The sequence below is a fragment of the Canis aureus genome, chromosome 2 (assembly GCF_053574225.1).
Source record: "Canis aureus isolate CA01 chromosome 2, VMU_Caureus_v.1.0, whole genome shotgun sequence".
Classification (NCBI taxonomy): Eukaryota; Metazoa; Chordata; class Mammalia; order Carnivora; family Canidae; genus Canis; species Canis aureus.
In genome coordinates, this window is record NC_135612.1 from 16,419,426 (window position 1) to 16,446,165 (window position 26,740).

A 26,740-nucleotide genomic window follows, 5' to 3' on the forward strand; every position below is an offset into this window, starting at 1 on the left:
TTTGGGATCACCAGCTCGGAAGTGAGAGTTGAAAAGTAGTTTATAGACTGCTGAAGAAGTTGGTGGATTTTAAAGGTAGAGAATCTAATAGCCCAGTAACCATACAAACAATTGGAAAGCTTTAAAGGTAGCTTTAAAACTACCTTTAATTTAAAAAGGAAAAGAGTAGGGGTGTCTGGGAGACTAAGTTGGTTAAGTGTCTGACTTTAGGTGGTGACCTCAGGGTCCTGGAATTGAGGCTAGCATGGAGTCCGGCTGGAAGCCCTACCCAACCCCTAGCTCGGCAGGGAGTCTGGAGCACCTGCCCCTGCTCACAGGAGGAATGCTCCCTCTCAAATAAATAAATAAAACTCTTTTTAGAAAGAAAAAGAGCACAATGCCATGAATATACTTTACTGAACTATAACCTTAAGAATGGTTAAGATGGTAAATATTGTTATGTATTTTTTGCCACAATTAAAAAACATTTTTAAAAATATTTTATTTATTTATTCATGAGACACACACACACACACACACACACACACACACACACACAGAGGCAGAGACATAGGCAGAGTGAGAACCGGGCTCCCAATCGGCAGCCTGATGCACAACTTGATCCCAGGACCCCGGGATCATGACCTGAGCTGAAGGCAGACGCTCAACCACTGAGTCATCCAGGTGCCCCCCAAAACTTTTTTTAAAGTAAAAAAAGAGTAGTTTACAAATGCCTTTCATTAAGACAACGAGTAAATAGAGATTGGGAGGTCCTGACAAGCCTCATTGCAAGCTTCTTTGTGGCTACTTAATTTCATGAGTGATTGGATGGGTATAGGTGACCTAGGATGGGTTTTTTTGTGCCTGAGCACAGTCAGGAAAGAGATTTCTGGTATTTTGGTGAGGTGCACAGCTGGGAGCTGCAAGCAGCACAGTGCAGAGTGGGACAGGGAGCTGGATGACAGCCAGTGCGCCAAGACTGGGGAGGAGGAGCTGTGGGAACTGGGTTGGCCGACAGGACCAGCAGTGAAAACTCTTCTGCAGGGACCCCAGAAATGCTCCCAGTGGACTCTGCAGGGTGCTGGTGAGGCAGGACACTCATATTATAGGAATTTGGTACCATCAGCAAGCTAAGTCTCCTGGGGGCAGTAAGAAAAAAATCTTCTCTGCCACTATGCAGTAAGCACTCCTTTCACCCTTGTTCTCCTCCCAGGAACCTTGGGCAGCTCGGAGTTAGTTATGATGATTACCTGAAATAGATGCAAAATAGAAAGTGAAGAGGGCATAGACATATTGAATTCCCTTATATAGTTTACAAAGGGCAATCAACTTACGTAGATTATTTGGAATGTACTTTGTCTCCACCCTCTAGTTATAATTCCTTTAAAATTTTCCCTTGAAAGCCTCCGCTCTAAAATTTAATCCACTTAGCATTCATACGTCTCCTTATTTTGCACATTAATGTGCATGAGGTCATCCTTCCTTATGGGATGGGGCTTCCATCTTTTATTTTTTGGGACCTTCCTTTTCAGTCTATGTTTTATTTATAAAATTCATTTATAAAATTTTAGTGTTACTCTAAAATACTTCGGACAAAAGAGAATCTCAATAAGCATTTATTTAATAGATGAATGAGATTGAATGACCCCCCTCTTAACATATTTTATGTAACAAAGAGTGATTATGTGACGATAAATATAATGTTAATTGCTAAAATTTTGAGATTTTAAAAAATTGATAGTCTTTTTAATACAAGCCTAGTTATTGTATCTTTTTTAAAAGAATCACATCATAAAAATATTTTAAGGTTATTTTCTTATTAGCTAAGATATCAAAATATAAATGCACTGTAAAAATTAGTGACTTATCTATAATGCAAAGATACTTTAGAATTCTTGTTCTTTTGAGAACCAATAAGTGTATGCTGCACTAAAGTGAAGTTCATAGATTTTTTTTTTGTCCCAGTAAAAGACTTTCTTCCAGAATGTACTTATTTCTGAGTTACGGTTTTCTTATTTTTATGGGATAGGGATAAAAATACCTCTTCCATTGATCTCATGTGCATTTTAATTCTTAAATAATGGCTTAAATTCCTTTGTAAAGTATCAAGCCCCATTCCAGTATTAGAATACAAGGATTCTTCATTTACTCATTTGTTAATTCAAGGCATTTTCAAGCCCTTGTGTGTATGAATGCGAGGGCAAGTGCTATAGAGGCTTCAACATTACATAAGAAACTGCATTTACCTTCCTCTTAAAACAAATGTCTTTTAACTTTATACCTTCCAGAATTGTTAGTTCAAGTAGACAATATTAGAGTTTGACCAGCCGGCAAATTTCAAAAATTGAGACAAAAGATACGGGAGTTCATGATGTGTCTCTTGAATGAGGAAGACTTCAGGAAGTTTGGAAAATTTTCAGTAATAGTATTGTAGCTATAAAGTTGCAGATTAAGCCAATAAAGAAAAAAAAGGTGATGGTATTCAAAGAAAACGATCTTCCAATATTTGAAGGCCCATACTCTGTAAGAAACATTAGATTCATTATGTGTGATTGGTTCCAAAGGGCAGAAGAAGACCAATGAGGGAAAATAACAAGGACGTGGATTTCAGAATGTTATAAGAGAAATTTCTAATGTGCTAAGTTATACAACACTAGAATGGGATGTCCGAGGGATAAGGAGTTTCTTGTCACTGGAAGAATTCAAGCTCAAAAGGCACTACCTCTAGCTTGAGCAGGAGACCTTTAAGGTATATTCAAATGCTGATATTCTGACTCAGTAGTTCTACTCTCAGAGTTGATTTCATTAATCTGTGAGAACCCCCACTCCCCCTGTCCCCCCTTTGGACCCCCTCTCCTAGCTCCCTCCTCCTCAGAAGGCTCTGGAGTACCAGAAAGAATAAGGCTCTTTAATATTAATTCTGCTATTAAGCATGGAGAAATTCTCCCTTAAGATGAGGTTTCTATTTAAGGATAAACCCAGGGTCACAGATTTATGTTTTTACTTATCTTTCTTTTCATTTTAAATGGAACCATAAGTGTTTAATAGGGTGCTCATATCATTTCATTTCATTTTCCAAATGTAAGTATGTAGCGATGGAGTGTCTGTTTTGCCTTGATACAGCAATTGTTTTTCCTCCTCTGTTTTCAATCAGACAGTTTTAAATTTTGGTTAGGCGTATAAACACACTGTGATGGACGACATTAATAAATAAGTATTACATGGGCTCCGCTTGAGCATTCCCGCTTCATCTTTATCTTTTTTGTTTAAATCCTGTGGGGTCTCAGAATGCTCTTTATGGAGATCAAGAAGATTAAGCAAAATTAGCTCTCAACTACATAATGGGCTTTTCTCTCCTGGCATGTGTCTCCCCTCTCTGCATATGGTGACTTCCTCTGATAGCAACAGGAGATTCACAGATGGGGGGGAAATTATGTTCCAGGAGGGCACACCATGAGATTTCAGAGTTCTTGTTCATTTCTAGCAGTGTATATGCTTGAATTGGAATCAAAAATGAAAATGATAAGTAAATCAGCTGGCTACTCAAAGACACCTCCAAATTCATCCATCTCTTAGGGCAGACTGACCTTTTCAATCTTGGAATGAAGGGTAGCTTTTCTAGTCTTGAGAACATCTAAGCCATAGCTTCATAAATGGATGATACTTTAAAAGAGGTTATTTTCAGAGGGAACTATACTTCACCCATGTCAAACAGTGAAATTCATGCTGTTTATAAAGTTCTCCAGCGAGAGGCTGGCTTACTCATGGGCAGAGTTGGCAGCTGCCTACATGGAATAATTTGAGGATCAATGAGAGGCCCCCATGCTTTAAAATCTATCTCCCTCATCAGTCTGCAGTGGTGCCTGAAATTTCCACCATTACTGTCATTTCTTAAAAGCCTTTAAGAGGACATATGCCCTATTATCTTGAGGGAGGTAACATTAATTAACTATATAGCATATTAGAAGGGATGAGTTTTCTTGTTAATAACCCATTACAACCATTGACACCCAGTAAAGATCGGGGATATGAAGAAATAAAAGCAAGGGCAGGTAAATTTTAATGGAAAAGTAGGAGATGGTGATTCATTGTGTGAATGTAGGGGGTAGCTCAGGTCCTACAGATGGGGGGAAGGGTGAGAAATTGAGACACATGTCATGAAATGTGTTTGTTTATTCCTTCATGTATTTATTGAGTATCTACTATGGGGATAATCAATGGGGAGAAAGAAGGAACTGGGTATTTTGTTTCAGGTAGTAGGGTGTGCATGGCTCCAAAATGTGAGAAACAGAAAACCACAAGAAAGGTACAGAGAACAAAATTTACTTGCCTTATCATATTGTTGATCTGGGACTTACCCCTTCCAAGAAGTTCATGGTCTTGGGCCATGCTTGGGTAGCTCAGTTGGTTAAGCATCTGTCTTTGGCCCAGGTCATGATCCCAGGGTTGAGACTGAGCCCCACATCGGGTTCCTCACTCAGCAGGGAGTTTGCTTCTCCCTCTCCCTCTGCGCCCCCCCCTCGGCTTGTGCTTGCTCTTGCTTTCTCCCTCTCAAATAAATACATAAAATCTTTTAAAAAAGGAAGTTCATTATCTTAATGATCACTTGTAGCGTAATTTCAAACTAAATTAAATACTCTTATTTGAGAGTGAAGGATGTGTCCTTAATCCTGACTCAATAAAAATGGAGAACTGGTCTTCATAACCTCTATGGAAATACTTCACTAGGATTCATATTGACCCGTTAGCTACAATATCCAATGGCTATATAACTCTTTCTCTTTAGTGATTTCTTCAGAGGTATTACTTAAAATATTTTTGTCCCACCTGCAATATAAGGTATCTATACTGTTTAATTGGTATCAGAGAAGTTTAAACTCTGGAATGAATGATTTGAGATCTCTTAGTTCAATCTTGTTACTTTAGAGATGAGAAATTGAGACACATGTCATGATATGTGTTTATTTATTCCTTCATGTATTTATTGAGTATTGACTATGTGCTAGGCACAGGGATATAGTTGAAAGTACGTATAGCGTTTTCCTCATGGAGCTTATATTTTAGTGGGGGAACTTTTTAACTAAATAACTTAATTAAAAATAACAAAAGTACATATAAAATTAGTTATGGTAAGTTACTAAATGATATGTTTTACTGAGAGTTTGTTAGGGGGGAACTTTACCCTAGTGTTAGAAAAACTTGTTTGCAGAAATGATGTTTGAATTAATATCTGAAGATGAGTGGAGGTTCACTGAGCAAATAGAAGAAAGGAGAAAGAGAGGACTGGGGAATGGGTCGAGAATGTGCAAAGGTCCTTTGTAGACAGTCATGGCAATGTTTAAGAAATTACCAAAGCCCTGGCTGTTTTGGAGCCTAGGGAGTGACAGGGGGAGAGTTTTGAGAGGTGGCTAGAGAAGTAAACTGAGGCTGATCAAGCAGGGCTTTGTTTAGGATTTTGGACCTTATTCTAGGACTAGAGCATGGAAGGGACTGGAGTGGGATAATGTGAGCAAGGAGGCTAAAGCAGCGATCCAGAAGAAAGCTGTTGGTGACTTGCCCAAAGCTATAGCAGTTTGGTAGGACTGGCATTACTTCTAGGTTCCTTGATTAGTGCTTTTTCTTTTTACTTATAGTATATATTTGTTATGTTTTAGACTCCCCATCATCCATAAATCCCACTTTCATTTTAGTAAGGGTATTTTATTCCTTTCTGCAACCGGTTCCTGTAATTTTATTGCAGTGACTTGAGCCTCAGCTCCAGGAATAGCATGTGACTCAGACTTGCCCAATGAGACCCTCAGACTCCCTTGGAACCAGAGCATTTGGTTCAGGAGTGGGGATCGATGCATTGATAGCAAATGAGATGCCACAGAACTGTCACTAGGACTTCTCAGATAGAGAAAAGTAGTCAAGTGGGGCTTGATGAAGTCATTTAAACAATAGGCAAGGAAGAAACTGAAGCTAACACAGCAGAAAGCCTGATGAGAGAGACGGAGAAAGTATGTACCCAGGTGACATTGTTTGAGCCCTGAGGCCAGTCATGGCAGAGGTCAGCCATGCCTTGAAATTTTCAGTTATGGAGTCAGTGAAGTCTCATTTTGTTAGAACTGGTCTTTTTTTATTTTTCTACCGTGTGCCACCAAGAATCCTAACTAAAAGAGGACTGAATTCTTTGCTCCTTTGTTAACTGACTTCTAGAACACCACCTAAAAACAAAGAGGAAGGCTATGATTTTCAATACAGCCTTTATAACTTACACATGTATCTTTATATGGAGAGAACACTCACTATAAAATCAGCTACTCTGGATTCATTTGGATCAAAGACTAGGAACTTTAGTCTTAAGTCACTTTGAAGCTTTTTGAAAAAAGTTAAATTTTCACATGATATTTTATTCTATATAGAGGTGTTTTATACAATATATATATGGGAAGCATTATTTTTTAAATATTTTATTTATTTATTTGAAAGGGAGAGTGAGAGTGAGAGAAAGCATGAGCAGGGGGAGGGGCAAGAGGAGGAAGAAGTAGACCCCCCCTGCTGGCTGGGGAGCCTGATGCAGGGCTTTCTACAGGCTCCAAGTGGGGCTTGATCTCAGAACTCGATCCTGGGACTTGATCCCAGGATCTAGGTTTATGACCTGAGCCGAAGGCAGACACTTAACCGACTGAGCCACCCAGGCGCCCCTATGCTAAAAATGTTCTTAACAATATGTAATATCTAGATAAATGATATTTATTAAATGTAATGTCATTGAAGAAAAACAGCCATTGACAAATATGATAATAAGATAATGACATATGATATGCAAGTAATTTCAGTGCTCCTGTAAATACCTGTTCATTCACACTCATTAGTAAAGTATTATAATATCTATTACAACATTTTACCAGTTATTTTTGATGTTTCCTCATATGTAATCCATAAATAATCTCTACCTTTGTTTACTCACTGATTTTAGTTAACTCAGGTAAATGATACATAGTTTCCTGAAGTCTTTGGAGAGTTTTTAAAGATTTTTTTTATGTCATTTATATGAATGGATATCTTAAGTGTTTACAAATGATAATATTTGTTTAAAAATAATATAAAATTTTATTAAAAATGTAAGATAAGACTTTAAAGAGTATTTTAGAACTGAGAAAGACTTCAATTAAGTCCGTCTTAAAATTTTTTTTTAAATTCTGCTTTACCTTCTAAATCATACAATTCTATCCAGAACAAAAACATCCATTTATAAGCTTTACAGTTTGATAGGATTCAAGTGATGTTGCCATTGACCGTATTTATTCTGATTTATTTTTTACCAAAACAAGGAAATAAGAGGTAGTAGTCATAGCTCCCTGTTAGCTCTTCTTGAAGCTCTGGATGCCAGTTTCACAAGTGAGCGGAATAAATGTTTTAATCAAGTTGAAATGTTGAAGATCAGTATTAGTCTAATATACCTTGATATTTCTTGTTTGCATTTATTTTTCTGCTGGAAATCTGAGAGCTGTGGCATCTTTGGGTGAAATGGGTGCTTATGTCTGATAATCTACAAAATTGAACAGTGTTGATAACCAGGACAGGGGTAACACAGTAGCAGTTGTCCAGGTAAGTCCTGGAGGGTTCGAAGCCCTTAGGAGGTCCTCCAAATAGGGTACAATCCCACAGACTTGGAATTCTACCTTTAGGCTTGTAATGTTATTGTTGGACTAGAAGAGATGAGCCTCCAGGGCTGGCAGAGGGAACTGAGAATTAGGTGGCAGATTTTCCTTATCTTATGAAAGTAGAAAGATTAGCCTAGGTGGGACTAAAGGAGTGTATAGCCCTTGAGTATGTACACAGCTGAATAAATGGTGTAACACTTATTCTAATATTTAGTGAAATCAAGGAGAGAATAGAATTGTAAAAAGGCCAAAGGACCAGTTATCCATACATTCATTCATAATTATCAATATTTGCTGATTACCTATTATATGCAAGACATATTGATAGTTTACCATATGAGGAAATGAAAATGAGTTAATCAGGGATTTTACCATTGATGTACATGTGATCTAACAGGTACATAAATTATGAGAACAAATAATTGTAATTTTTATTTAAAAGTGTACAGAGAAGTTTTTCAGAGAACTTCTAGCTGGTATGACTGAGAGAAGCCACATGGAAGAAATGATATTTTGGCTGTGACTTCATGACTGTGCAGGACTTATATGGGCATTCCAATGGAAGGAAACAGCATGAATGAAGTTACATAGGACAAAAAGTAAGAGTTTAAAATAGTGAGCAGCAAATAGTTTATAAATGAAAGGAGATCAAGATTGTAAAACAAGATGAGTGAAGGCAGATCATGGGCATACTTGAAGTCTATTTAAAGGGTGTTATAGGGGATCCCTGGGTGGCGGAGTGGTTTGGCGCCTACCTTTGGCCCAGGGCACGATCCTGGAGATCCAGGGTCGAGTCCCACGTTGGGCTCCCGGTGCATGGAGCCTGCTTCTCCCTCTGCCTGTGTCTCTGCCTCTCTCTCTCTCTCTGTGACTATCATAAAAAAAAAAAAATTAAAAAAAATAAAATAAAGGGTGTTATAGTTTATCTTGAGGTAATAGGGAGCCATAGATTCCTTCAGAACATGAAGAAAAGATAGAATGAAGATTTAAGGAAGATTGAGATGGCTTAGAGAATGGAGGTCTACTACAAAAATCTAAGTGAGAGGCAGTAAAGTCTATTTTAGGGAAAGTGGAAAGAAAGGATTATCTGGAGAGATAGTGGAACAATGGAAGTTAACTGAGTGAATATGGGAAAAGGGCAAAAAGAAGTGAATGATGACTCTGAGGAGGCAAGCAATGTGGCTATTAAAAAAAGTAGATGTAGTAACAGAGAGTTAAAAGTAAGAACTGCGGTCAAGTCTTTATGTAAATAGTAGCTCTGGATAAGGCTACTACACTAATATTTAATTTTAGGTATATTTGCTTAGAAGTATTATACTTAGCACCATCCTACTATTGCATCATTTTAATTATGATACCCTCATATTTATAAAGTTTTAATTCAAATAAATAGATTTTTTTACTCTGCTTGTGCCAGCTTCCTGCACCACGTGAAGAAATGACCTCTTTCTTTCAAAAGTACTTATTGTACAGATACAATACCTATGTATTTCACTTCTATATGTGCTCTGTCAATCCATGGAACTTTTTAGCAGTAGGATTTCTTTTAGTAGAAATGAAAGCCAATAATGTATGCAATAGATATTATTAGCAACATGACATTAAAAAATATGAGGCAAACAGTATATTCAACATTATAGAAGCTGTGTATGTATATACACTCTATACATGTATACATAATTATATATATTATTTTCTTCAAAATTCTAATTATTCTTCTAATGTTAATGTTTCTGAACCCTCACCAAGCATGTGGCCAGCCATCCAAAGGAGAGTTTTAAGCTATGGAATCCAAATCATCTAGTAAGGCCAGTGAGTGTCAAGTAAGAAAGGTAGTTTTATATACTTTTTATAAGGCCCACAAGAGTTCAGGGGCTCCAAATCTCTCTTAAAAGTCTCTAGTAGACACAAATAAGTGCAAAGATATTCTGTGCAAAAAAAAAAAAAAAAAAGATATTCTGTGCATATGGATTGGAAGAATCAATATTGTTAGAATATCTATTACTCAAGGCATTATACAGATCCAGTGCAAGCCCTATCTGAATTCCAAAAGCATTTTTCACAGAAATAAAACATACACTCCTAAAATTTATATGTAACCTGAAAGACTCCAAAGAGCAAAAGCAATCTTAAGAACAAAGAACATTGCTAGAGGCATCACACTCCTGGATTTCAAACTATATTTCAAAGCTCTAGTAAACAAAACACTGTGATATTGACATAGAAACACACACAAATCAACAGAACAGAAATAAATCCACACATATATGGTCAATTACTTTATGACAAAGTAGCTAAGAATATAAATGGGGAAAGTGCCATGTCTTCAATGAATATAATTGGGAAAATTGGACAGCCACATCCAAAAAAATGAAACGACTACTGTCTTTCATCATACATAAAACCTAACTTAAAATGGATTAAAGATTTAAATACAAAACCCGAAACCATACAACTTCTAGAAGATATAGTTATTAAGCTCTTTGGCCTAGGTCTTGACAATATATATATTTTTTAATCTGACGCCCAAAGCAAAAGGAACAAAAGCAAAAATAAAAATAAGTGGGATAAGAAACTAAAAAGCTTCAATATAGTAAAAGAAACCATCAACAGAATGAAAAGGCAACCTGCTGAATAGGAGAAAATATTTGCTAATCATGTCTAATAAAGGGTCAATATTCAAAATATATAAAGAATTCATATAGCTCAATAGCAAAAAAATCCAAACTGATTAAAGAATGGGCAGATCTCAATAGATATTTCTTCAAAGAAGACATACAGGTGGCTAACAGACACATGAAGATGTTCAACATCACTGGTTGTTAAGGAAATGCAAGTCAAAACTATGATGATAAGGCACCTCACACCAGTTACAATGTCCCGTTATCAAAAAGATGAGAAACAACAAGTGCTGGTGAGAATGTAGTGAACACGGGATCCTCACACACTGTTGGTGGAATGTTAATGGTCCAACTACTGTGGAAAACAATATGGAGGTTCCTAAAACAGTTAAAGACAGATTCACTACATAAATAACTATATGATTCATCATAATGGATCACATGATCCAATTTCACTTCTGGATTTACCCAAGAAAATGAAAACACTAATTCAAAAAGATAACCGCACATCCATGTTCATTGCAGCATTATTCACAATAGCCAAGACATGGAAGCTACCCAAATGTCCATCATATGGGTCTTTTAGGTTTTATATATGTATATATATATATCTTTTATCATTTATACATATATGCACACAGTGTTCTTTACACAGAAAGTTGGTAAAGATGTGGAAACATTGGAGTCCTCATGTACCATTGATGAGAATGTAAAATGGTCCAGCCACTATAGAAAATGGTATGAAGTGCCCTCAAAAAAAAAAAAAAAAAAGGACTACCATATGTTTCAGCAGTTCTACCACGACGGCCCCCAGGATCCACCTCTGAGATTATTCCAAAGGATTGAAATCAGGATCTCGAAGAGATATTAGCGCTGCCATGTTTGTTGCAGCACCATCCATAAGAATGTAAGATGTGGAAACAAGCTAAATGTCTACTGACAAATGAATGAATAAAAAATGGGGTATATACATGGAATAGAATATTAGCTTTAAAAAATAAGATTCTGCAATATATCACAACGTGGATGAACCTTGAGGACACTATGCTAAGTGAAATAAGCTGGTACAGAAAGACAAATACTGCATGATTCTACTTTTATGAAGTGTCTAAAATAGTCAAATTCATAAAATCAAAGAGTGGAATGATATTGCCAGAGGCTGAAGGGAGGGAAAAATGAGGAATTACTATTTAATAGGCATAAAATTTCAGTTAAGCAAAGGGAATAAGTGCTAGGGATCTTCTGTACAGCATTGAACCTAGAGTCAACAATACTGTATTAACACTTAAAAAAAGTGTTAGGAGGGTAGATCTTATGCTAAGTGTCCTTATCACAATTACATGATACAAAAAAGAAATTCATGGGGCTCCTGGGTGGCTCAGTCAGTTAAGCATCTGACTCTTAATTTTGGCTCCGGTCATGATCTCAGGGTTGTGAGATCAAGCTCAATGCATGGCATGGAGCCTGCTTAAGAGTTTCTCTTTTCATCTCTTTTTGCCCCTCCCCTTTTTCTCTCAAAAAAAAAAAAAAATCGTCTTCTTTAAATTAAAAACAAAAGAAAATGGATTTGTAATTGGAATGTTCCCCGTTTCACCACCTCATAGGGTGTGGATAAATAACACATATATAAATAATTGAGGACCATGCCAACACAAAGAAAAGCAAATTGTTAGCTATCATGATTATGTTTAAATACTGACTCGAATCATTTTGGAAAGTAGTTTGAGCTAAGCCTCTCAATCATTTTTTTTACTCATTTCACAAATATGAGGACTTACTATATAATTAATTGCTAGGTAGGCAATTAATTAATTGCTTGTGTTAGGCAGTGGGTGTTTAAGAATTAAATATATTGTTTCTGCCTTCATGGTACTTACTGTCAAATGGGAGTGGAATTTGGGGGGCAAGCACATAAATAATGACATAGCCAATGTGGTATTACAGATATTCTCAGGGTGGCTGAGGCTAATAAGGAGATTTGGGGGAGAAGAAGATGGAGAGGGCAGCAGAAGGGTAGGTCATTCTGGGTTGATTCTCGGTCTAGGACTTCATGGAAATGTATTATTATAATAATAAGAGTTCATGAATGCAGCACCTCCACAAAGCAGTAGAAATCTCTTTGAACCAAGCTTATCAATCCTCCATGTGAAAATGCTTCATGAATCACAATCACAGGAATCAAAACTTTATTCAAATTATTACTTTCGTTCCCACATTGAGCAAGGCAGTATTTTCTTTTAAGCGATTTTTAGAAGATCAAATATGTGCCTAATGCCTTTTCATTTTTTCCCACACTTTCAAATTTATTCTTATTTAGTTCTCAAGAGAATTTTTAAAGCGAGTAATATTTTTCTATTCAAACTGAGGCTCCTTTACCTAATCCATGCTGTAAGGAAGCCTACTGATCACTTAGGCTGAATTTCCCTTTCTTTTCTTTTCTTTTCTTTTCTTTTCTTTTCTTTTCTTTTCTTTTCTTTTCTTTTCTTTCTTTTCTTTCTTTCTTTTTCTTTTCTTTTCTTTTCTTTTCTTTTCTTTTCTTTTCTTTTCTTTTCTTTTCTTTTCTTTCTTTTCTTTTCTTTTCTTTTCTTTTCTTTTCTTTTCTTTTCTTTTCTTTTCTTTTCTTTTCTTTTTTCTTTTCTTTTTTCTTTTCTTTCTCTTCCTACTTTTCATAGGTAAAAATAAATTGAGCCCCAGTTAGGGTAAGGGACTTTTCCTGTGTCATGTACATTTGACATATGAATAAGGCAAAGGCCTAGGAGTGTAAATAATTTAAGGCAGGTAATGCATCCAGTTGTTGAGCAGGCTGAACTGAGCATTGCATAGCTGAAGCCCAGACTCAGGTTCGTTTTTTGCGAAGCAAGTGTCAAAAGTGGTTAGGGATAAAAATCTTTCCCTCAACAAAATGTGTATGTTTTGAATGGCAGTCATTTCTCTTTTTTTCCTGTTATTGTATTGGAGAAACAATCTATCATAGTAGTGGAGAGCTCATACTCTGAAAAGGCCAGACCTGGGCCTACATCCTGTTTTTATAACTTATTAGCTATTTGGTCTGGGACCGTTTGACAAACCTCAGTAAGCCTCAGTCTCTCTATGTCAAATGAAGACAGTAGTAGCATTCTGTGTGCACATGTAATGCATGTAGCATAGTGCTTGGTACGTAGTAAATATTAGATGTTGCTAATGTTAATTAGCAGAAAAAATGGAACTGAGTAGAACCAAAATGTTGGTTTTGTTCCAGTATTAGGCTTCTCCAGAGAAACAGAACAAATAGGTTTGACTGGCTGACTAACCGATTGGTTTTAAAGAATTGGTTTGTACAATAATGAAGGATGGGAAGTCCGTATCTGAAGTTTGGGCATCAGGCTGGAGATTTAGGGAAGAGTCCATGTTTCATATCAAGCCCAAAGGTCATTGACTGGCAAAATTCCCCTTTGTTCAGGGAAAATTAGTCTTTTGTTCTCTTAAGGCCTTAAGTTGACTAGAAGAGGCTCACGCACATTACAGAGTGTAATCTGGTTTGCCCAAAGTCCACCAATTTCAATAGTAGTCCCATCCAAAAACACCCTCACGGAAACATCCAGAATAATGTTTGACTGCATATCTGAGCACCGTGGCCCAGCCAAGTAGACATATAAAATTAACCATCACAGTTCCAAAGCACCTTAACCATGTTTTAAAATTTTTGTTGTCTGGTCTGGCATTAGTGAAGCTACCTACCATTTCCATCACAGAACTCAAGCCAGCTATAATCTTGACAGGGTTGGATGCAAATCACCATTTCTCCCTGATAATAATGAAGCAGTCATAATTTATGATGGGCTCTGTTTGTCAGTTTTTCTTCACAGACTGGTTCAGCTCCAGACATTCGCTGGCTATCACATGCTACCTTCTTCCAAAGTAATGTCTGCTTGCATTGTTCCCAAACTAATTATAGAGGCACCTATTCAACCATTGGTAGTCACAGCCAAGTCACTCGCATTTCTCCAGAGGAATGACATTCCTGTCAGTAGCAATAGCTGGCCATTAGTGGTTGTTAATGGTATTCAGATCCTGGCCCGGAAACCTACACTTGTTTTGGAATGAGTCCTCCGGGAAGCAATCAGCTGGTGTGGAGCTATTTCAGTTGGGGCTTTGGTGGTTAGGACAGGTATGAGAAACGCTGTGCATATTTTTAGGCCAGCCCTTTTCTGTCAGAAGCAGTAGAGAAGGCTGAGGAGCATCATCAATCTCTTGTTTGTCAGGCTGTAGCACAGGGGGTACTCTAGCCAGAATGGCCTGGCTGTTGCAAGTGGCACTATTTGCCTTGTGCTATGGTACATGCTATTAACGCTGCCATTTCGTCTTCTTTTCCAAGGAGATTGTCTCTGGTATTTTTATCGTCCGGGGAAATGTGGTACCAGAAATGATCATGTTCCTGGCAATTTTCTTTGAAAATGGTAAACTTTTGCAGAGTTTACTTTCTCTTCTATTAGGGTTGATAATGAGAAATTGTGAGGATTATTAAACACTCCTAGCTTTCAGTAGGAACTTATTTAGCACAGATGTTTCTATAATTGCAGTACACTGGGAAAATTCACAGTGTTCAATGGCCCAAAACTCATTATTACTTATTACTTCTACCTGTGTATTGTGGTGCTCAGTAAGCTGGGCTGAAATGTTTAATTTAGCAGGGGCTATAGCTGTGTATCTCAGCTGTTTTAGAAAGACTACTAAGAAGAAATTATAGGATGTTCTGCCCAAACCCTTACTACTTATTAATCTTTGAACCGTTACCTGGTACTGCGGTATGTACTTTATTATGGGTTTAGGCCCCATCACTGTTAAGATTCTTTCCGGCCATTCTCTAGCTTATGGCCATGAGGAAAAAAATGGAATATTAAAAGACTTTTAGAACAAACAATGTAGCTAACCATTGTGTTTTACTGGGATAAAAAACATGGAATGTGCACAACTGTTTTGGGCTTTCTACCACTTTATAAAGCACAATCTCTCCTTTCAGCAGTCTTGCTTGTCTTTGTAATGAAAGCTTGGCAATGTTGAAGAACAAGAGTTCAGAGGTTGCAAGGACAACACTCACAAAAGGAGCTCAGGAGAATACAAAATCTCCTATTCCCTCATTCTCCATATTCTCAAGACCAATCTCTAAGAAATTCCCTGTCGCATCCTTTATTTCCCTAAGGTGAAGAGAAGCTTTTTTGGCTTGGCTACAAGTCTGCTGGGGGAAAGTTTGATAAGCACGCCTATGGGAGTTGAGCTGTGCTCTCTCTTTGGGAGACCAACTCATCATGGTTTACTGGGGACTTTTCCAGTTTTAGTGCTAAGCACTCAAAGTCCTATGTCCCAGGGATCTGTGTTAGCTTTGGGCAAATTGAGACTGTTGGTCACTCTATATCCTTGACTATTTAGGGTTCCTATGGTCTGCTAAGGTTGGAGCTACTGTCCTGTGGGGGGGGTGGTGGAAGATTTCCTGGGCATGTCAAAGACTGATGATTTTTTCTTTGCACCTGGAAGAGCTCAGGATTCACACAATTAATTTAGAATAAATAAAAATATAAATATGAATTCAGTTGCCATTTTCACTCCTGAGAGCCCACCAAAGAAGCTATTAGGGACTAAAGAATGTGTCCTGTTAAATTGGAATTAGATCTCAAATATATAACATCTAAACTTTTAAGGCAAGGCCAAAAAGTTTTGCTTTTTATATACATTTGCTATAACTAACTTAATCCAGGTCACATTTATTTGATAGCGGCAAAACAAAGGATATAAAATGATCTAGTGAATTTGGGTAACTTAGACTTATATATCTACTTTTATCTGAATAATCTTATACTTTAAATTTGAAGATGTTTATCTTTAGTCTCTTATTCTTTGCCTCAATTATTTTGACTGCCTGCCTGAATGGATCCCTTTTCCTCCTTCCACTGCCCTACACGCCATCAGAAGGTAAGAGTCTGGCCCCAGTCATTACTGTTTTTTCCCTCCTTTTGCATATAGAATGTAGATAGTTTCTGTAAACACTATAAAGTTTTAGTAGGTATTTAAAATCCTACTTAGATCAGTAAATTATGTACAATTACGTATAATGAAGTATAATATAAATCATATTTCCCTTTGAAAGTATATGGAAATGCTTCCAAATACTAGCACCTTTGCCTTATGTTGAGTTTTCTGGGGGAATAGCAAAGGTGTGTCCGTTTTGTTGATGTTCCTATTCCACACTTCTGCAAGTTGTGCATGGTGAGAAAGTATGTGAATGGCTGAACTTTCTGTCTTTAGCAGTAGCTGGAGGAGCATTAGCCATTTGCCATTGGTAGCTGAGTTACAAAGAAATATTTCAAACGTTTAGAATGGGATTAAGACACTTTTTTTTTTTGCATGTCAAAAGACTAATATAACTATGGCATGGCTTTTAGGAAACCAACAGACTTGGAGCAGTAGTTCAAAATACTCTATAGCACTTGAATATTTCGTACATTTGTAAGCAAAGATAAGTTCTATTAATTAAAGTGCTGAACAAACTTCTGCATGTTTATTTATTTTTAATTATGACAAGGCATTTCAAGGTTAAGGTATTTATGAAAATCTTCTCATTAGTATTCAAACTTTTTAGTTCTCAGAGCTTTCTAGTGAGATCTAAAATGTTTAATCCACTTGATCATGAAAACAGACTATTAGGAATCAAGAAATAGCCTCTGTATTATTTGTAGTTTCCAGCTTCAGATGATACTAGGAGCACAGAGGTCTGAAAAGTATAAAAACTAATTAAAAGTTTTTACCAAAGTTATTTGAATATCAACTTAACATCAATCTGAGTCTATGCTGAGGGGTCAGATTTTTAAAATCGGAGGGCAGAAGGGAACTTGACCTCCTACTTAAAAAATTTTTGAGTATGTTCACCTCTCATTCATTTGGACTTGATTTTTTGAAGCTCTAAATCAAGTTCTTTTTTGAGAACGAAAATAAGTGACAGAGATAAATCCAAAGCCAGTGACACTTGCTCACAATATGCCAGCCTCAGATGGAGTTATCAGCATTTCAACCACACTGCATTGTGCTGAAATTCTTCTCACCCATTCCTTCCCTGGGATACTCCTGTTGAAGAGCCGCAATAATAACTACTCTGCCAATTAAGGTGTTCTACCTGGGGCCAGCCAGAGCTTAGTTTGGGGACAAGGTCACTTGCTGGGATGGAGTTGTAGTTCCCCAATTACTAGTAGTTCCACTACCTCTTCTAACTTGTCAAATAATGAGGAGACTTTGAAGGCTAAATCCAGCAGTAGCTCCTAGCGGGGTTAATGCAGAGTGAATGACAATGATACCTCAGGAGTGAGAATCTGACAATGTCTGTCAAGCTCTGTTCACAAGGATGACGAAGTTCATTGCTACTCAACACTCCTTGGGAAAGATATTGGTCTTGATCTTATCGGTGAGAAAGGACCACATTGCTCACTTTGGCGGAAGTTCATTAACTCTTTCACATCTCCTGTATAATCTGGGCATGGACTTCATGTCCTAATGACAGAAGGTGAACATGCTACAACAGGGCAGCTCACCCACAAAACCATGTCTCTTGTCTGTTTCTCACGGCTTGACTCTTTAGTCAATGTGTGTGTGCGCTTGCACATGTTTAAGTTTCTAAATTCTGAGCTTAGTGATGAATAACAGTGGTTATACAACAATTATTTTTAGTACCCATTAACAACACAACTGAGAGAATAGCAGACTTATGCTCCCAAATGAAAAACAGAGATTTTATACCAATGATAACAATGTTCACTGCTGTCTCCATTGGTGAATCATTTAACTGAAGATTGAAAACAACAATAACTCAACAAAAAGCCCTATAAAATTATTCTAATGATTAGCCATTCAACATTTGTAGGAAATTGATTAGATGGCCTGCAAACTAATGTTTCCCAAGCCTAAATCATATTTTTAAAACTAGTGCTCAAAGCTGAATGTGTAATATAGCAAAGGATTTTTGTGATTAGATTCTTTTGCATGTGTTTTTCTTTCACTCATGTTTATTTATTGAAATAGTGAAGGATACTGCTGTCCTTTGATTATGCTTGGATTCCACTGTGTAAAAGATTGAGAGAGCAAATGGCCTTTTTGGCTCCTAGGGATGTTCTGACTCACTCCTTAAATTCTGCTGAAGTTTGCTTTGGATAAATGGACTAAGCCTCACTTAGTGATGACAAATATATACATAAGTATTTAAAGAGATTCAAATAATTACTTTTGACTTACTTCATAACTAATCAGCTGGTTCATATCAATATCAGACTTTTTTCCTACTGAGATGATAGTTCTGCATCCTTAAGATAATTTTACAAAAATGAAAAAGAAAAATACTTGCATAAAAAATAAATATATTCTATCTTATGGAACACAGTCCTTCTCCCAAGTTCTAGTTATTGGGATCCAAAATATTGTTTCTGTTAGCTTTTGACATGGGTGGTAAATTCACTAAGAGTAAGGAGGGTATGTTTTCGTTATTTTTATGTTTACATCATAGCAAGTGGGCCTGTAATGACCTTTCAAGTGCTTTGTTTCCTCTGGGAAATTCGATGATGCAAAATAGCTACAACAATTTCCATTAGCATTTTGATAAATGAACAAAATTTCAGATGAGTAAGTTATTTACACATTTTAAAGCAGCCCTTTTGATATTGCTTGAGATTTTGTTAGCTCTATTGAATATGTTCTGGACTACCATGACCTGCATACCATCTTGCTTTATACCTGGAATTTTGCTGATTATTGGTGGCCAAAACCACACCAGAGAAGGCAAAAAGGAGACTTGGTATTTGATGTGTAACAGTGCCTCTGAGGCATTTTTCTGTATACATTTCTTTCTCTTTTGTTTCCCCAGAACAATATTAACTTTTACTTACAGATCTCATTTTCCTGTAGAATATTCATATTACTAAAAATTATTGGAAATAATATAATAATATAGGTAAGATACTTTCTCTTGAATGTCCTTAGGCTGGTTTGTAAGGAGGAGATAATCTTTACCATCAATTAATGATTTTTTCTTACTGAGTTGTTGGGACTTTGTCAAGGATGTATTTTAATTCTCTAGCACTCTGTAGAGAGATCCTATCCTTCCAGGGTCAAGTGTGGTCCTGTGAAATTCGGTATTGTTGTTCTTCGACTCTTTTTTCAGACTCTTCTACTTACACTTCTCTGGTGCCTGTACCCACCTTTCTTCCTGCCATTCTACTCCCTCACAGAAAGTTTCCGGCTCTTCCCCTCAGGGTCTCAGATGTCATCTAACTAATCTGACAAGTTAATCTATACTAACCTGCTCTTGGGGAGCCCCTTCCAGGTAACATAGGCATGCATTTTAAATAACTGAATTGTTACCTGTTCTGAGCATCCAAACCACCTTTTGTTGTATAAGCAGTTGGTGATATTCAAAGACAGTGATAGGGGACCCATGCTTGGACAGTAGGCCTTTTGAGACCTTACCATGACACTACCTCATGCCCTATCAGCTTTCAACAAGACCATTTGCTTCAGAGACTCTTAGACAAACATTTCGGGGCAGACACTCTACAGATTCCCAGCCTTTAGGACTCCGTGGATATCTGAGGTCTGTAGAATTAGCTATCTCCAAATTGGTAGAGGGTGGATGACTCTTTTGTTTGTCTCCCTTTTTGTTTGCCAGAAAGCACCATTTTTAAAAATAATATCCAGACCTGGTGAAGCTAAAAGTATAGAGACAAGTCTTAAGTAATCATTAAAATACTAAGAAAAACATTTTTGGCCATTTCTGCTTAAAAAGAAGGCATAAGATTTGGGGCTGATTTTCTAAATATATGTACTACTGAGTGTTTAGTGGTACAGATAAATTTTCAAATTTATTATTTCTACCATTGTGCCAACTCCATTACAGACATCATCTCATTTATTTTTTATTTTTTTAATTTTATTTATTTATTTATATTTTTTTTCTTTTTTTTTTCATCATCATCTCATTTAATTCTTGAAACAGCTCTAAGAAGTAGTACAATTATTATTCATGTCTACAGATGTGAAATGGAGTCTCGGTGATGTTATATAACCTGCTCAAATTCGCACAGTAACAGAAATAGAACCAGACTGCATCTGCATTGCTCTAAGGGTAGTATCTGTGGTCTTTTCACTAGACCATAGCTGTGCTTCCTTCATTTTAGGACACGCCTTTGGGTTCTGTTCTGGCATCATCACCCTTGTTCAGTGACTGGGGCAGGTTTTCATATAAGGTGAAACCTTGGCTAGGCCCTGACTTCCTCCAGTTGCTCTTCTTATGGATGAAACAATCCCTCTTTAGGACATTAGGGTATCAGCCATCTCTTCTGGTTGATTAGATTATTTTATCATATTTTGCAGATAAAAACCAAGGATGGAAAGAAATATTCCATGGTTCCCCGTTCTATACAGAATTAGAATGGAAAGTTTTCAGTGAGTTTTTCTACTCTTGTGTCCATGCAACCTACATGCCTAAAGCTGGTTTCTTCTGTGTCATCCCCAGTTTTTGAGAGCCTAGACAAATGGAAATTCACATTTAATTGGTGCCTGTAATTAGTGACATGCTAAGGAATTTGGGGGCATTCAGAGATATTTTGCCTAAGTGTTTCATGAATTTAGTCATCCGGTATTAACTGTTTTACTTTTGTGTTTCTGAGTTAACACACCACCTCAAATTTTTGTAAACGTCTGGCTAACCTCCTTTTCATATAATCATAAATAAAAATTTAGTGGTTGAAAAAGTTCCCATGAAAATGAGAAAAAGGAAGAAGCAATTTGTTTTACACAAACCTAAAAAAAGAACCAGAAGTTAAACCCCAAGACTGCTTATTCAGTTTAACATTCACTGTTACAGTTTTCCATGTAATGGATGTGCCAGGAGGTCAAAATTCATTGTCTTGGAGGCTACAGCTTCTGTTTTATCCACTAGCTTTGCCGTAGACTAATACTGATGGAAAAATATGTCTGTTTGGATTTAGATATAGTCAGGAATGTGACATAAACAGAGAGAAGAAATGTTTTCTTCTGGTTCTTTTCAGAGGTTTGCTAATTGGGTCTGCTATAACTATTACTGAGTTCTGTTTAAGATCAGGCTTTCTTCTTGATATGTAGGATGTTCCTTTTTGTAAACAAAACATTGGATTTTCATTCAAAGGAAAGTATGTTATAATCAGTACATATCTTCTTACTATTTCTATTTGAAGATTCCCACCAGGTCTCTGACATGAAATACAAAGGGGTTTACCTCTAGCATGAATAATTTCATAAACTGAAGTTCACTTTTTAACATTCTTAAATTCAATGAACCTAACACATTTTTATTTTAAGAATCGTAACATCATAATCCACATGAAAGGTCCAGAAATGTCATGATCAAACAAGAAGGGAAAGAAAACAGTTGACACGTGCATCTAAAAAGTGGATAAAATTTTGCAAAGTGCTTCTTTATGTTTTAGATATTTTTTTTTCTCCACAGAATGTATGGTCCCTAAGAGGCAAGATTATACTATCTCTTACATCTTAAGAATTATTAGACATAAGAAGTGTGTTAATTCTTCTGTGTCTAAATGAACAACATGCAGTAAGTACATGTGATAGCTTTTTAATAGAATATAATATTCTAGTGAAATGTTCTTATACACAGAGCTTACCTACCTAAACAGTTATCAAAGATATCAGTATATTTGAATATTCATCTTGAAAATCAACCACCTTTTCTTCCTTCAGAGTACAATACAAATATTTATACAACAATTCTTCAGCTAGGTAAAATAATGATGTGCTATTTAAGAAATGAAGGGGGCTCAATTTCAAGGGGACCTTACTATGCATACAGATTAAAATATTTATATTAACTTAACTATGCTTAAGTACCTTTTAAACTGCCTTTATAGAATTTATGGGTCACTGTTGTTTCGTGTGGTTGGAAAAAAAATACCCTGCCCTTTTTACTAGGCATTGATTACTGGCTGAACACGTTCATTACTGTAGACTCTATAAAATTGCAACTGGTCTAGTTTTCTATCTTGGGGTCTTAGGGAATAAATAGAATTTTTTCCTCTCTCCCTCCCTGCTTTCTCCCTCTTCCAATATTAATAATAGCAAATGACATTATTGCTAAAGACTTGGGATATGTTCTTAAAAAAAATAGTGTGAGACTTCTGACCATAAGGGAGAAAATTCTGTATTTGCTTTGGTTCGGGGTTCAAGCTTAGAATTAAAAGGTCAAATTTAATCCAGAACCACTCTAATGAACCTCTCATGCAAGTTCAGCATCTTTATTTTCTTAAAGACTTGGTCATTTCATTGAAGAAATCCAAACTGCAGAATTACAGAAAAGAACCAAAAAGTAGGAGGATGTAAAGACAATTATATAATATATATAATATTTTAATATTCATATCTTTTTAATAATATATTCTTTACAGTGTTAAAAGACGACTTCTCCAATATATCACTGGAGACTTAGGTCACCAGATTGGCGCAGTCTTTTTGGAAGAGTAATTTAATGTGCCTATTCAAACTGTTACAATAAATATAATTTAACAGAAAAATTCTTTAATAAATTTATTTTAAATACAATTAAAGATATATACAAAAATATCTTTAATAATGTTCATGTTACTGCTATTTTTAATAATAGAAATTTGGAAACTACCTACACTTTAAAAAAAAGTGATAAATCAGATTATCAAATAATTTCCATTTTATCCATACAACAGACTATCATATTTATGTGTAAAAGTATACTTACTAATGTAGAAAGATATTTATGATAAAGTGGAAAATGTAGCTAATAAAACAAAGGGTTCATAACAGATAGCTCTAGGTACATGGGACTAGGAGGACTTTTTAAAAATGTGTTGTGTCTGTAATGAGCATGCATCCATTTTACACTGAAACGAGTGAACTTGTTTGTAATAAAAATATCTTTCAATTTCTAAATTTGAACATAAGCCTGAAATTCAGAGAAGAACAATCTGAAGTTGAAGTCAGAGTTCTACACTTAAATAATTGTTTTTGATATTTAGAAAAAGTAAAATTTCTGGTACAATATCATAGGAGATAAAGCACAATTGTGGTATTCTTCTGATGTGAAATCTTTTCTTTGGCTTTGTCCTACAAACCTAAAACAAAGGCTGGTTCTGAATGGGGAATATTTGATGTTTTGTTTGCTTGTTTGTTTTGTTTTTCTAAGGTGTAGTAGAATAATTAGCAATAAATGTTTAGCTGGTGCTGTACTGGTTAATGTTTAACAAGCAGCTCTGGGGATGAGGCAGCGGTGGGGGAAAGGCTTTATTTGTAGCATTTGCAAATGGTGTAAAAATTCTCACCGAGGCTGATTTCAAGCTCCCAATGTGACCTCACTGAATGAGGAGAGGGGTACACACCTAGCTCTCAAGCACTGGTATGAGCCAGCTCCAGCATACCACCGGGCAGCCAGATCGTACATGGGAGGGTCTGGGTGAGGGTGGAAGGAGACAAATTAGGTGTAAAAGCACTTCAGATTTACGATGAAGCTTGAAAAGTTTAGGAAGTGGAAATCTCCCTAATGCAAAGGGGAAAGACGAAGTATACACAACAGTGATATGTAGAAATATAGCACATGGGACAAGACTTCAGAATTCTTGAGAGTGGCAGTGGTTGGACTTTATTGTTCAGAAGAGTTAACGGCAGCACCTATTAAATTGGCATTCCCAAGTCTCTCCCCAGGAGATTGGGGATTGAGGCCCAGGAATTTGCATTTTAGAGATACCTTCAGGGAACTCAGTCCAGAAAATCTGAATTAGGGTGCTCATTGTGATCCCATATGATGTTTTGGAGTGCTTAACACTTGAGGATATCTTATCATTAGAGTATGTAATTTGTCTTCTGAACTAGGATACTTTAGAGCATAAAAGGGAATATTAATTATGACTTCAAGTTAACAGGTATAACCCAGGACTATGCTCATGCGCTATCAAAGTGCAAGCTGAGCCCACTCATAAAGCACTCCCAGGAGAAGTCTTTGCAGTTATGTTGGAATGCTAACTGCAATACCATAGGATGGATGAATACATAGACACCTAAGGTCTTCTTTGGAGTACTGTAAAAAGGAACTAAAAACCTCTGGCTCTTGCCTTAAATGTGGTGGGCATCATTGCTTTTCCTGGAACGTGGGTACTCTACTTTAGCACCAGCCCATTCAGTTGAAGGGACTTTTCCTACAATGGTGCTTAGTTAAGTTAGTGGACTCCTGGACAAGAATTAAGATCTTCATATACTTCTCTTTGTGTTCAAGTTTGCCTGATATTGAGGAGAATCTCCTAACAAAAAGTGTTTTGGCCAAACTTGCTTATATGGAGAACTGCTCATATGGTACATTCTGAGAGCCATGGAAATAATATTTTTTTCCCTCCCCATCTGATATGATGCCTCATCTCAGTATTCTATATATTTTCTCCATATATTTTCTATGTATCCTATAATGACCTTTTAATTCTCCCCCATTATAGAACTAGGAAGAATTGGGACCCATATCAAGTAAGTTTTGGTGTTCACAAAGAAAGGTCAGTATAATAGTGCAATTGTGAGTGAATGCTGCAATTGAAAGGTGGCATGGAAGATTACCCTTGGGAAAGGTGAAACGCAGATTCACTGAGGGCCAATATCCATATTTTGTAATAGTACATCTTTTGGATAAAGTTTCTGATTTCTATCAGATTTGTTGGCCTAAAATGACCAGATGCAGGGGGTCCCAAACACTCCGTGCAGTAGCTCTCTGCTACTTTGGTTTATGTGTTTTTAAGTGGTGATGTTGGCCAGAGTTAGTACCAATGGCTCAAATACAAATATCCCAAAGTCTTATTTATATATAAAAATAATCAATCATACACTGTCTTTAAGCTATGTGCAGATCCTACTGTGATTATTATGATACAGTTAAAAATAGCAAACAAAAGTTGTACTGAATTTACATACATGCATATGTATGTGTATATACATTTATTTTCACACACATATAATATTTTATACCTTTCTCAGGATACTAATGTAAAGTCAACCATTCAGGGGCACACGAAACTTTTGTAGGTTAAAATATGTATCTTCAAATGAAAGATATTTGGGGGTCATGATAAAGAATATGGGGACAATTTAAATGATCTTGTCCAGCCTCTGTCTAAACTCTTGATCTAGCAAACTTTGGTTTCAGGATTCTTGGAAAGGGAAATAAAAGCTTAAGTGTGAAACATGAATAAGACATGAGAATGACAGATAATGGAAGAGGTAATAGAGACAATAATTTTATTAGCTCAATGAAATGGAAATGATAGACTGGTCCAGAAGGAGGGCCCTGGAGATAATGTCCTGAACCTTAGGAATTGAAGAGAGAATTGGTCAGGGGCAGACATCAAAAGATTAACCTTTGGGGACAATTTACATTTCATAATCCTTTGGGGTATAGAATTATACATTTTCCTTGGTGTGTATTTTCCTATAAATATCAATGACATTGTAGTAAGTCTTTATAATGAATCTATTTATTCATTGTACCTTCTTTAATAGGACTGATTATTCCTACTGATCCTACTGTATAAAGAGCCCAAAGCCTCCCCAGGCAACCCCTGCAGTGATAGGAAAAGCCAACCACATGTCCTTTCTCCTATTGGCAGGTTATTTATTCTAAATTCTTTGTCTACCTATAATTCAGACCAACCCCCGGATTTATTTACTAGTCATGTCCACTTCTTTACGTTTTCGAGTGTGCCCTTATTTTTGCACATTTTCATTCTAAGAAAGTTAGATTTCTGCCCTCGCAAAAAAGGACACTTTTTTCTCATCTCTTCTCTTATAGGTTTATGTAAGTTGACATTTGCTGTGCCTCTTCTTTCACTCTGAGCTATTTGAAAGTGCTTGCCCAGGGTCTCCTTGGGGACCTGGTTTCCAGACTGAGGGCTGGTGTTGCTTTCAGGGTGAAACCTCCCAACCTCTTCAAAGAACAGACAGGTTTGACCCCAGATCCCTTATTTATAATAGCTAGTCACAAGGTGGCCGTCTTACATGACCTATGGCATGTGCCTGGCACTATTCTCAGACTCCATAGACCATGCTCAAGGGCAAATGACACATTTCCTGATTAGGAATGAATTCCTGCAGCAACATTATTAAATATTAAGAACCACAAATAGATCCATAGAATGGTTATGTGACCCAAAAAGAATCTTTTAGCAGTACCTTCCCATTCTTAAAGTCCACAGCAGTTTAAATTACTGAGGAATTGACATGTTTCTTTAAGATGTTGATTTTGTTTGTTTTTAACTATTTGAGACACCTGGAAAGGATAAATATGGAACCCTAATAACAAATAAGTGTATTTTAGTGGTTCGCAGTTGGGAGATTGTTTTTAACCTTCCAAGTCCCAGTTTGGTGTCTATATGTGTTAATGACGACAGTATTGAATCGTGTAGTAACACTAGGAACAGAAAAATG

At 36.5% G+C, this 26,740-nt stretch overlaps 1 long non-coding RNA gene across 1 annotated transcript in view; it reads left to right on the plus strand.

The window, feature by feature from the left end:
* Positions 1-26,740, plus strand: part of LOC144293663 (uncharacterized) — a 652,264-nt gene that overhangs the window by 374,832 nt on the left and 250,692 nt on the right. Inside the window, exon 10 of the long non-coding RNA XR_013360887.1 lies at positions 24,766-24,819. This is a non-coding gene — a long non-coding RNA (uncharacterized LOC144293663). The remainder of the gene's footprint in view (positions 1-24,765; positions 24,820-26,740) is intronic.